The sequence below is a fragment of the Mesoplodon densirostris genome, chromosome 5 (genome assembly GCF_025265405.1).
Source record: "Mesoplodon densirostris isolate mMesDen1 chromosome 5, mMesDen1 primary haplotype, whole genome shotgun sequence".
Lineage (NCBI taxonomy): Eukaryota > Metazoa > Chordata > Mammalia > Artiodactyla > Ziphiidae > Mesoplodon > Mesoplodon densirostris.
The window spans coordinates 147,202,627-147,215,173 of NC_082665.1; the positions used below are offsets into that span (position 1 = coordinate 147,202,627).

The 12,547-nt window shown below is 38.2% G+C and overlaps 1 protein-coding gene across 2 annotated transcripts in view; it reads left to right on the top strand.

The window, feature by feature from the left end:
* NMNAT3 (nicotinamide nucleotide adenylyltransferase 3) overlaps positions 1–12,547 on the top strand; it is a 115,761-nt gene that overhangs the window by 52,642 nt on the left and 50,572 nt on the right. The window lies entirely within an intron of this gene.

The following is a 12,547-nucleotide window of genomic DNA, read 5'->3' on the forward strand; positions in this document are numbered from 1 at the left end:
ATATTCAGAGGGCTAACACCCCTTAGCCGTGTGACATGTGTACAAGTCATATCCCTGGCCATAGACTTGAAATGCTTCTCAGGACCCACTACCTCCCTGTCCACTTCACATTGACCGTTAATGCTAAAAAGACAACTGGGCACGTTATAGAGCCTGTGTCTCAATCAGGACATCCTTCCTGGGGCTCCAGGAAGCATTTACCCACACAGCCAGATGAATAGGTAGCATGTACCTTTGAGAACTCCTGCTACTCTTCAGTGGGTAAACAAATGTTCTATAATGGGGATTTTGACACGTTCTCCTTTGAGAGAATAGATCTTAGACAATTACAAATTAACAGACTTGTATATAGGGCATTTCTAATACAGATGGCATGGCTTTGCCAGAAATATTTAATCAGCTGGAAATATTTAATCTCGAAGTGTTCCATCTCCTTGACTTTCCATTTCATTATTAAGAGAGTAAATTGGCATTTGTAATCTGCATGATTATTTCTAAAGAATATAAGTCATTTATTTGTTGATGTCAGATACATATGAAAGTTTTATTCATTACGTATTTATGTATATCTTATGTATTCATATATGTATTTTGTATTTTTGCATTGCTCAAAAATGTTTGCTGTTTTTAAACCAAAATCAATTTCTATTTACTTTTAACATAGAAAAAAATATTTGAGTAACATGTAAATCATTTCTTCAAAGAAATTACTTACAAATATTAATTTATTTTAAAGAAATGTCTTTGTTTACAAAACATTTTTTAATTTCTCAAAAACTGAAGTATTTATTTTTAGTAAATACATAGCTCTGACATAGGAATAAAAAATCCAAACAGTTAACTTAAAACTGGTCAGTGAGCATTAGTAAGCCATATACCAAAGAAGAAATATAAATGGACAGTACACTTGAGAAAAGCTGCTCAACATCACTAATAATCAATGAAAATGCAAATAAAAACATAAACACCCCAAGGTAATAAGCACCATGAGGGCAGCTACTGTGACTGCTTGAACACCACAGAATTGCCACCGTCTGTCACTAGGCTTCTGGCTGGTGCCCAATAACTATCCGTTGTGGTAGTAAATAGTTCTAGCCTATGAGATAGGCAAAGATTAAAGATTGTCAAAATTCAGTGCTGGCAGGATAGGGAGGGAAACAAACACTCATGTATTGGTAGTGATGGGAAATGATAAAACATTTTTGGAGGGCAACTTGGTTTTCCATAGAAAAAGAGAACTGAAGTCTATATACACATCCATAATGAGGAGAAAAATCAATCAATGGAAGTCAAACCAGAACTGAGGCAGATGTTAGAATTAGCAGACTAGGACATTAAAGATTACAATAGTTATGTGACATATGTTCAAAAATTAAGTAGAGACATGGAAAATATTAAAAGGACTCAAATATCTAGACATGAAAACTACAGTAGGTGAGATGAAAAATAAACTGGATAGGATTAACGACAGATTAGACACTGCAGAAGAAAAGGTTAGTGAACTTGAAGCTATAACAGTCTATCCAAACTGAAACAATCCAAAATGAAACATAAAGAGAAAAAAGAATTTTTAAAAATAAAGAATATTGGTGAGCTATGAGATAATTTAAATCATCTTAATATACTTGTAACTAAACTCCTAGAAGGAAAAAAAAAACAAAGAACAGAAAAAATATTTGAAGCAGTAACCACTGAATTGTTTTCAAATTTGATGAAAACAGATTTAATCAAGTAGCTCAACAAACCCCACGCGCAAGAAACATGAAGAAAACAATGCCAAGGTATATGATAATAAAGTTTCTCAAAACCAATAATAAAGAGAAAATCTTAAAGGCAGCTACAGAAGAACAAATAAAGAAGATAGCAGATTTCTTGTTTCTGAATTCAGCAAAAGGGAATTCAGTGGTACAGATCTTTAAAGTACTGAAAGAAAAAAACATGTCAATCTAGGATTCTATATCTGGCAAAAATATCTTTCAAAAACAAAGGCAAAGTAAAGACATTTGCAGATCTACAAAAGCTGAATGATTTCACCACCAGCAAACCTGCACCACAAGAAATACTAAAGTCCTTTAGGCAGAAGTAAGATGATACCAAATGGAAAAATGTATCTATACAAAGGAATACAGAGCATTGATAACCACATGGGCAATTGTATATGTTTTTTATTATTTAAATTTCTTTAAAAGATAATTGACCATTTAAACAAAAATGACAGTATATCGTGGGGTTTATAACATATGTAGAAGTAAAATATATGACGGCAGTATCAAAACCTGGGAGGGGAAAAATAGGAGAATACTACTGTAAGGTTCTTATGCTCTACATGGAGTGTTATAATATCACTTAAAGGTAGACTGTGATAAGTTAAAGATATATATTATAAACCCTAATGCAACCACTAAAATAAAAAAACAAACAGTTGTAACTCATAAGCTTTCAATGGAAATAAAATAGAATGAGAATATACTCAGTTAATCTAAGAAGGAAGAAAAAGGGGAATGGGGGACCAAAGAATAGATGGGACCAATAGAAAGCAAATAACAAAATGATAGACTTAAACCTAATCATATCAATAACCACTTTAAATATAAATAGTCTAACACATTCTGCTAAAAGGCAGGCATTGTCAGATTGGATAAAATAAGCAGGACCCAACGACAATTATTTGATGCCTACAAGAAACATACCAAATATAAAGACACAATTAGGTTCAAAGTAAATGAATAGACAACTATCCCATGCAAACACTAATTAAAAGAAAGCTGAAATAGCTCTAGTGTCAGAGAAAGGAGATTTCAGCGGTAAAAATATTAACAGGAATAAAGGAAGTCATTTCATAATTATAAAGAGGTCAATTCTTTGAGAGGAAATAATAATCCTAAACCTTTTTAAAATGTAATAATAGAATATCAAAATACATAAGAATAAAAACATATAGAGCAACAAGGAGAAATAGACAAATCCACAATTACAGTCTGATATTTTAAGTCTCTTCTCACTAATTGATAGAATAAATATGCAGAAAATTATTAAGGATATAGAAGACTTGAACAACACTATCAACCAATTCAACTTAGTTGACTTTCATAGAACACTTACCAAACATCAACAGAATACACTTTCCTTTCAAGGGCACAGAGAACATTTACCAAGATAGACTATATTCTGGGCCATAAAAGAAGCTTTGATAAATGTATAAGGCTTGAAATCCTACAAAATGTGTTCTCTGACCACAATGGAATTACATGAGAAATCAATAATAGAAAGATTTCTGGAAGATTCCCCAAATATCAAAATGGAATAACACACTTCTAAAAAACCCATGTGTCACAAAGGAAATCAAGATGGAAATGAGGAAATATTTTGAACTGAATGAAAATTAAAGTCGAATATATCAAAAATTTGGGGATGTCACTAAAGCAATACTTAGGGGGAATTGTAGCACTAACTAAACACTATATTAGAAAAAAAAGAAAGGTTTTAAGTCAACAACTTCAGCTATGTTAAGAAATTATGAATAGAGGAACAAATGAAACACAAAATAAGCATAAGAAAGGAAATAATGAAGAACAGAGCAGACATCAATTAAAGAGAAAACAGAAACACTTTACAGAAAATCAGTTGAACCAATAGTTGTTTCTTTGAGAAAATCAATAAAAGTTATAAACCTCTAGCCATACTAACAGGAAAATAAAGAGGAAAGACATAAATTACTATTATCAGGAATGAGAGAGGTGACATAACTATAGATTTTGAAAACTTATATAGAAAATATAAGGGAATATTATAAACAACTTTATGCCTACAAATTTGATCATTTTAAAAATTGGAATAGACAAATCCCTCAAAAGACACGCTACCAAAGCTCATTCAAAAATAGATTTTTTTTTATGAGAAGAAACAAGTAACCTAAATAGCTTTATACCAACAAAAGAGGTTTAATTTGTGATTTAAAAAACATCCCACAAAGGTTCCTGGGAAGATGGCAGAGTAGGAAGCCACAGGAATCTGTCTCCCCACCTAAACAATAATTGCGCCAACAGAATCTGTCTGATGTAACCATTTTGGAATACTGAAGTCTGTTGAAGATGGACTACATCCAGGGGAAGACATGGACAGATAAAGTGCAGTTAAGTTTAGTCAACTTCAGCTCTTAGCCCAGTAAGAGCTACCCCTCCCCCACCCCCAGCCACATGGCAGGCAGCTGTGCCCATGTTCCTGGAACAGCCTGCACACAGCTTGTGGAAGCCAGTGTGGGTGAAAGGGCCTCTGTCTTCCGAATACTGGGGATCTATGCTCTGATCTCTGGTTACTGCCTCTGATCACTGATGTGCAGACGAAGGTGGCCAGCCATTGTTGCATCTCCTCTCATTGTTGCAAGCCCCTCCCTCTCCTTCCAGGGGATTTAAACAATCAGCACGCTTTCCCCTCCCCTCCTTTTTCTCTTTTTCCCCTTTTGGGAGCCAGACATTAAAGACTAGGACATTCAAAATTAACTGCATATATGGGAAAAATTAGAAAGTGACCACACATGCCTAGGGAAAGTCTGAAAAAAGACTGAGAAGACTTTAACTTTATACTTTGGGCTGATCCTCAGCACAAAGACAGCCTACAACTGTCAAAAAACAATAAGTAATAACAGCAACCAAAAATATCAAACCCTGGGGAAGGAGAATAATCTGATTTCCAGAGTTACCACATCATTAGAGTCAAATGTTGTTTTCAACCAAAAAAATCAGAAGCCATATAAAGAAACAGGAATGTATGGCCCATTCAAAGGAAAAAAATAAATAAACAAAAATCACCCTTGAAAAAGACCTGATGGCAGATCTACTAGACAAAGACTTTAAAACAGCTGTCTTAAAGATACTCAGATAACTAAAGGAAGATGTGGAGAAAGTCAAGAAACCATCTATGAACGAAATGGAAATATCAATAAAGGGATAGAAAACCTAAAAAGAAACCAAAAAGGAATTCTGGAGATGAAAGATATAAGAATGGAAATGAAAAGTTCACTAGAGAGATTCAAAGGCATATTTGAGCAGGCAGAAAAAAAGAATTAGCAAATGTGAAGATAGGACAATGGCAATTATCAAGTCTGAGGAACAGATAGAAAAAAGATTAAAGAAAAGTGGACAGAGCCTAAGCGACCTATGGGACACCATAAGGTGGACGTTGTGAGAGTCCAAGAAGGAAAAGAGAAAGAAAGGGGCAGAGAGAATATTTGAAGAAATAATGGCTAAAACTTTCCAAATTTGATGAAAGATATAAATACAAACATCCAAGAAGCCCAACCAACTTCAAGTAAGATGAACTCAAAAGAGATCCACACTAAGACACATTATAATCAAACTTTCAAAAACCAAAGACAAAGATAATTCTTGAAAGCAGCAAGAGAAGCAAATCATCATGTACAAGGGATCCTCAATAAGATTTTCAGCAGATTTCTCATCAGAATCTTTGGAGGCCAGAAAGCAGTGTACTGTTATATTCTAAGGGCTGGAAGAAAGCTGTCAACTAAGAATCCCATATCTGGGAAATTCCCCAGTGATCCAGTGGTTAGGACTCTGCTCTTCCACTGCCAAGAATGTGGGTTCAATCCCTGTTCAGGGGGCTAAGATCCACAGGCTGCGCACCATGGCCAAAAAAAACCCCAAAAGGAATCCCATATCTTGCAAAACTATCCTTCAAAAGTGAGAGGAAAATTAAGACATTCCTGGATAAAAAATGCTGAGGGAATTTGTTACCACTACACCTGCAAGAAGTGCTCAGGGAGTCCTGCAGGTGAAATGAAGGGACCCAAGATGGTAACTCAAATTTGTATGGAGAAATAAAGATCTCAATAAAGGTAAATACATGGGAAATTGTAAAAGCTAGTAACAATGGTTTGTAACTGTAGTTTTTATTTTCTACACAATTTAAGAGATTAATACACTTAAAGGAAAAAAAAAACTTGGTCTAAAACAAGCTAGTATTATTGTAACTTTGGTTTGTAACTTCAAGTCTGGCTTTCTACATAATTTTAGAGATGAATTCATTTAAAAGAATTACTAGTTTGGGGCACACAACGTATGAAGATGTAATTTTGTGACATCAACAACCAAAAGGGCTGGGGACAGCATTAAAAGAGCAGAGATTTTGTAGGTCATTGAAGTTAAGCAGGTATAAATTCAAATTAGAGTGTTATAACTTTGGGATGTTAAATGTAATCCATGGTAACCAGAAATAAAATAGTGATAGAATACACACAAGAAAATGAGGAAGGAATTTAAATGTTTCACTACTAAAAAATCAACTAAAAGACAGTAATGCAGTAAATGAGGCACAAAAATATATAAGGCATATAGAAAACAAATAGCACTATGACAGAAGTAAGTCCCTCCTTATCAGTAATTACCCTAACTGTAAATGTATTAAACTCTCCAATCAGAAGATGAGGAACAAAATAAGGATGTCCATTCTTATCACTTCTATTCAACATTGTACTGGAGGTTCTAGCCAAAACAATCGGCAAGAAAAAGAAATAAAACTCATCTAGACTGGAATAGGAAAACAAATGTTTGTAGATGACATAATCATCTATGGAGAAAATACATAGAAATCTACAAAAAAGCTCCTAGAACTCATAGGTGAGTTTAGTAATGTTGCTAGATAGGAGATCAATACATAAAAATCATTGCATTTCTATATACAAGCAGCAAAGAATCATAAATTAAAATTTTAAAATAATACCATTTACAATAGCATAAAAAAAGAAATAGGGATAAATCTGGCAAAAGTGTGCAAGATCCATATGCTAAAAACTACAAAACATTGTTGCAATAAATTTAATACAACCTAGTTAAAATGGAGAGATATGCCTTGTTTTGTGCGTTGGAAGACTCAACAGTGTTAAGATTTCAGTTCTCTCCAAATTTACTTATAGGTTCAATTCAATCCCAATAAGCTTTTTGGTAAAAATTGATAAGCTAATTCTAAAATTCATATGGAAATGCAAATGACCCAGGATAGCCAAAGTGAAAGAAAAGGAACAAAGTTGGAAGATTGACACTATCTGATTTCAAGACTAATTATAAAGTTACAGTACTTGTTACAGTGTGGTATTGGTGTGAAAATAGTTAAATAGATCAATGGAACAGAATAGTGAGCACGAAATTTGACCCCCACCCCTTACATAGATAACTGAGTTTTGACAAAGTTGCAAAGGGCAACTCAGAAGAGAAAGGATACTCTTTTCAAAAAATGGTATGGAACAATTGAATATCCATATGTTCCCCTCTACCCCCACCAAAAAAATAACACTCAACCCGAAGCTGGCACCATATACAAAAACTAACTCAAAATAGATCATAAACTTTAATGTAAAGCATAAAACTATGAAATTTCTAGAAGAAAACAGGAGAAAATCTTTGTGACCTTAGGTTAAAGATTTCTTAGATAAGACACTACCAAAAGCGTGATCCAAAATAGGAAAAAAAAAAAAAAGACAAATTAGATTTCATCAAAATTAAAAGCTTCTCCTCTTCAAAAGACACTAAGAGAATAAAAGACAAGCCATAGCCTGGGAGAAAGGATTGCAAAGCATAAATCTGTTAAAGGACTTTTATCCAGAATATGTAAGGACATCTCAATACAGTAATTTTTTAAAAAACCAAATAACCCGGTAAAAATTGGAGGAACTATTTGAACAGACTCTTCACCAAAGAAGTTATATAGATGGCAAATAAGCACACAGAAAGATGCTTAATTGCATACAGGAAATGCAGAATAAGGCCACAATGAGATACCACTCCACCCCTATTAGAACAGCTAAAATTAAAAAGACCAGTCATACCAACTATGGGCAATGATGTGGAGTAATTGGACTTCTCATACACTACTGGAAGGAATGTGAATAGTTCAATGGCTGTGGAAAACAGCTTGTCAATCTCTTACAAGTCACAAATAAAATGTCCTTATCTCTTAGAAAAAAAAAAAAGTATATATCCATAGTCTAGCAATTCCACTTCACAAAATTTATCCTAAGGCAAGTATGTGGGGGAAACAAAGAATATTTCTATTTGGGAGAAAGTAGGAATGTATTCCCTATATGTCTTAAAGTAGTGTGTGGAATCATGTTCTTTTCAGGGTGTATAGCATCTACTTTGCTTGGTATAAACATCTGCTTGATTCTTAGCCACTAAGCGGCTTTTCCCAGCAACCCTGACTCATCAGAAATGCCCCTGTTGTCTTCGCTCTGAGGTTTATCAGGGCAGGGCCTGTACTCTGCTTTGTGCAATGTGCTGTTTCCCAGGCAGGTACATCTGTACACTGTACTGGGGACTTTGGATACTTCACGTACTTGCAGACTCTCATTTAGCACATGGTCAGGCTCTAGCGTGGCCCAGCGAGGTGTCAGAGAATATTCCTCATCCTTAAAGCTCATGATAACCACAGAATGCATGAATAATCAATCATATGGATACAGTATATTTTTATATTGCATATGATTTCGGTAACTTAAAGTATTAGTAGGTAGAGGGGCCTCACATATGACCTCGAGCATCTTCTTGCCTTTATTCTCAGTCATTCTTGCATAGAAAGTACCTGGTCATTTTTGAAAGTCCAGAATGGATTCTGCTGCCTGTGTCTTTGCATGTTATACAGCGGGTTGACATCTTTCAACGTTCCACAGATACCTACTGCATCTTCTTCATGCCAGGCACTGTTGCTGGAAATAGAATCGATTAAATTGCATCTCCTGCCCAAGAGGGATGCACAATGTAGGTGATGAGAGACACATGGTAGCAAGTAATTGTGGCACTAGATGCAAAGGAGAGACATCTGTCACCTGGCAGTTAGGGAAAGCTTTTTGGAAGAGATGACACCCAAGGCTTGAAGAACATGAAAGACTTAGCCAAGCATAGTTTAGAGGGCATTATGGGCAGAGAAAGCAGCACTGGTAAAACACAGAGGTGGAAGAGAATCACGTTCCCGCACATGGGAGAGAGATGAGGCTGGAGGTAGGGAGAACCAGGTCATGGAGAGGGGTGCGTGGTGAGAATTTCCCTTCTCTGCACAGCTGGGCTTCCTCTCCCCCTACCCACAGCCCCAGTGGCCGGCTGTAGCCTCCCATAGCCAGCAGAGCTGTTCATCAAGCCATCACCCGACCCCTCATTTCTCCGGGGACAAATATTTAAACAGGGCCTTTTGTCTCAATCAGAATCAGCTCACAATTAACGCTGGATGAAAATCTGGCTTCACAGCGGACTGTCTTTTTTCATAAAGAAAATGAAATCTCCCTTCTGTTGGTGTATTTTCACAAAAACAACTCAATTTTAATTCGATATTACACTCATATAAATTGAACTAAACAAGCTGAAACAATTTGTGTAGTACATTTGAGGAGAAATTAATAGTTTATTCCTAGTTTGCTGCAGTAGCTCTAATTACTTTGTTGTTTTGAGCCCTTTCCCCTTTGCCAAGCACCACTTCTTCAAACTGCAACTCTCCTTCCTTCCTTTTTCTCCTGAAGCAACAGCAAAACCTTAAAAATTGACAGAGGCACTATAATGTATCACAACTTTTTACTGTCTTTAGTCCTGTGATAACACACCCCTTTATAGTAAAAAAAATTTTACATTGGATGAAAACTTAGGTCTGAAATTTTTCGTTGTTAATACCCTGACAAAAAGTCATACATGCTCAAAGGATGAAAAGTTGAGCCAGCTATTTTTTTATACTCCTTTACTTGAAAGAATGTTGGGGAATATGATAAGGGCTGGTAGGAATGTGTGATGTCTGTGGATTTTCTGTATTTTATAGTGTTGTCCTCTAATCATAGGCGCTTTCTTGCCTTGCACTGTGTGCTGTGTGGGGAACTCTCAAAGAAGATTCTCAAAGCCTTGATGGATGAATTTGTATAGTGGGTGTGGGTGGTTTTAAAAAGTTCATTTGGGAGTTTTATTCTTGGTTTGCTGATTTTTGACAGAAATGACTCAGCCCAGCATATGACTAATCAATAGCATCAGACATACCTAAAGCTTTCTTTGGATTAAGAATTTGAGCCCGCATTTCTCCTAAGATGTTGGATGTATTCCCAGTTGTAAGTAGTTGTTTTCCCAACATGTAGTCGCAAACTTACTAACGAAGGTTGAATTAAATTTAAATCCTGTTTTCTGTTACTTTGACAGTCTGTTATTTCTAGTCAGCATGATTTGGCCATTGGCCTATATTTCAACAACAATCCACTTGTATTTCTTTTTTAAAATCAGGTTTTCTGTCAGCTTCATTAATACTTATTCATTTAATGCTTATTGAGCACCTGTTCATTTTACATATTTAACAAACACATACCATCCTTACTATTTGTCAGGTAGTGTTCTGAGTACATTACCTTTAAACAAAGGTCATTGAATCTTCCTAGCAACCCTATGAGGTGGATACTGTCACTCTCCCTATTTTACACATGGGGAAGCTAAAGCTCAGAGAAGTTGAGTGACTTGCCCAGCATCACACACAGGGTAGAACCAGTCTGCCCTGAAGTCTGCTTGTAGCCACCATGCCGTGTTGTCTCCATTCACTCAACAAACTTCTTGTTGAGCACCTGTCTGTGCTGGAAACTGTGCTAGAAGCAGAGGCAACAAAAGTGGGCCCTTTGCCCCTGGGGAGTGTCTTGGTCAGTTTAGGCTGCTATAAGCAAAAAATGCCATAGACTGGGTGGCTTGTAGCAAGAGAAATTTATTTCTCACAGTCTGTAGACTGGAAGTCTGAGATCAGGGTCCCAGCATGGTTAGTTTGTGGCAAGAGCTCTCTTCAGAGTTGCAGACTCACTTCTCATCATGTGCTCACATGGAGGAGAGCAGAGAGAGGAAGCAAGCTCTCTCGTGACTCTTATAAGGTCACAAATCCTATTCACGAGGGCCCCACCCTCATGACGCTGACTAATCCCAGTTACCTCCCAAAGGCCCCATCTCCTAATACCATCACATCAGAGAGTAGGTTCTCAACATACGATTTGGGGGGGGGGGACACAAGTATTCAGTCTGTAACAAGGAAGCAGACGTTAATCAGATCCCACAGAGGTAAAATTACTCGGGCGACACATGCCTCTGAGGGGAGTTCCTGCTGCTATCAGGGTGAACAGTGAGGCAACTTGACAGAGGCAGGGAATCCAGGGAAAGTGTTTCTGAAAATGTAAGGACTGAGCTGGAGAAGAGTAGCGAGGCACATTTTAGGCTGAAAGTGGGGTTGGTCTGGGTCAGGGGATGCAGGGAAGGAGCAGTCTTGGACCAGGAAAGTGCGTGTACAAAGGCTCCTTGTGGGAAGAGGGCAGAGCCGCTGAGGGATGACCAGGAAGCAGGAACCGAGGGGAGTGTCACAGGAGGTGAGGAAAGGGTCGGGGGCAGACCGTGAGGGCCTTGCCGGCCATCGTTAAGGAGTCTGTGTTTCATCCTAAGATCTGTGGGAAGATCTGCCTTTCCCTCCCTCCTCTTTGTATCTGCCCCCGCCATCCTAGCACTAAAGAGTGGGCGGAGGGAAGCCAGTTAAGAGGCAATTTAAGCAGTACTTTTGATGAGAGGGTGACATGACAATGGAAAGAAGTTGGTAGATGGGGAAGGTCATTAGAGGGTGAAGCTGACCTGATAGTGGTTGGGTCTGAGGGGGAGAGAGAGAGCCACCCACGGAGAAGGAGAGTCTGGAGGTGGAGCAGACTTGGGGAGGGACAAGTTCAGCTTCAGACCTGTTGACTTTGAGAGACCCGCGTGAGAGAACATCACATGGGCTTTAATGATTACAGGAGACTGTGGAAGTGCAAGCCTGGAGCACAGCAGGTATTCAAGGTCAGGAGGTAGTGTTGTCCCTACCTTTATAGACAGGGAAACCGAGGCTTGGAGAGGTTATCACTTACAAAGTTAGTACGTGGGGGAGCTGGGGCCTGAACCCAGGCCTTGGGCCCCGAGGCCAGTGTTCTTCTCACTGCCCTGTGCCGCAGAGATGCACCAGCAGGCTCTTGTGAGGCCTCCTGAATGTGCAAGTCCCAAAGACAGATTTGATGGGAGCAAAGTCTGGGTGAACTCATAGAAAGTAGGAAGGTGGTCAGGGCTTGATTTTGGAGTCTGAAATGCCAGGTAAGGAATGTGGACTTTAGGTGAAGGGAACTCACTGAAACCCTTTGACCAAGTGTCTTCATCAGATGCCTACAAAGTAAGGTCTCTGCCATGGATGGAACCTGGGCACAGGGATCCTCAGATAGATGGCCTCCAGAAACTCACCTGCTAGAATACTCTCAGCAGCCTGTACCCGGATAGCCGGACCCCATCTGGTGCCAGGGATGGCTGACTCAGAGTTCAAGCCCTCTTCCCCAGAGTGACCAAGACTCAGCCTTGGGGGCAAGTGCACAGCCCTGGACAAGTCCTGCCTGCAGCGTGGCCCAGTGTGCATTTCCCACCCTGTTGCCAAGGTGATCTTATGAGACCTTGGCAAATGCCTCGATGAGGTTCTGCCTTCATGGTGGTTACTTGCCTGCCCATCTGGAAACGCTACCAAATAGGGAAATGACTTA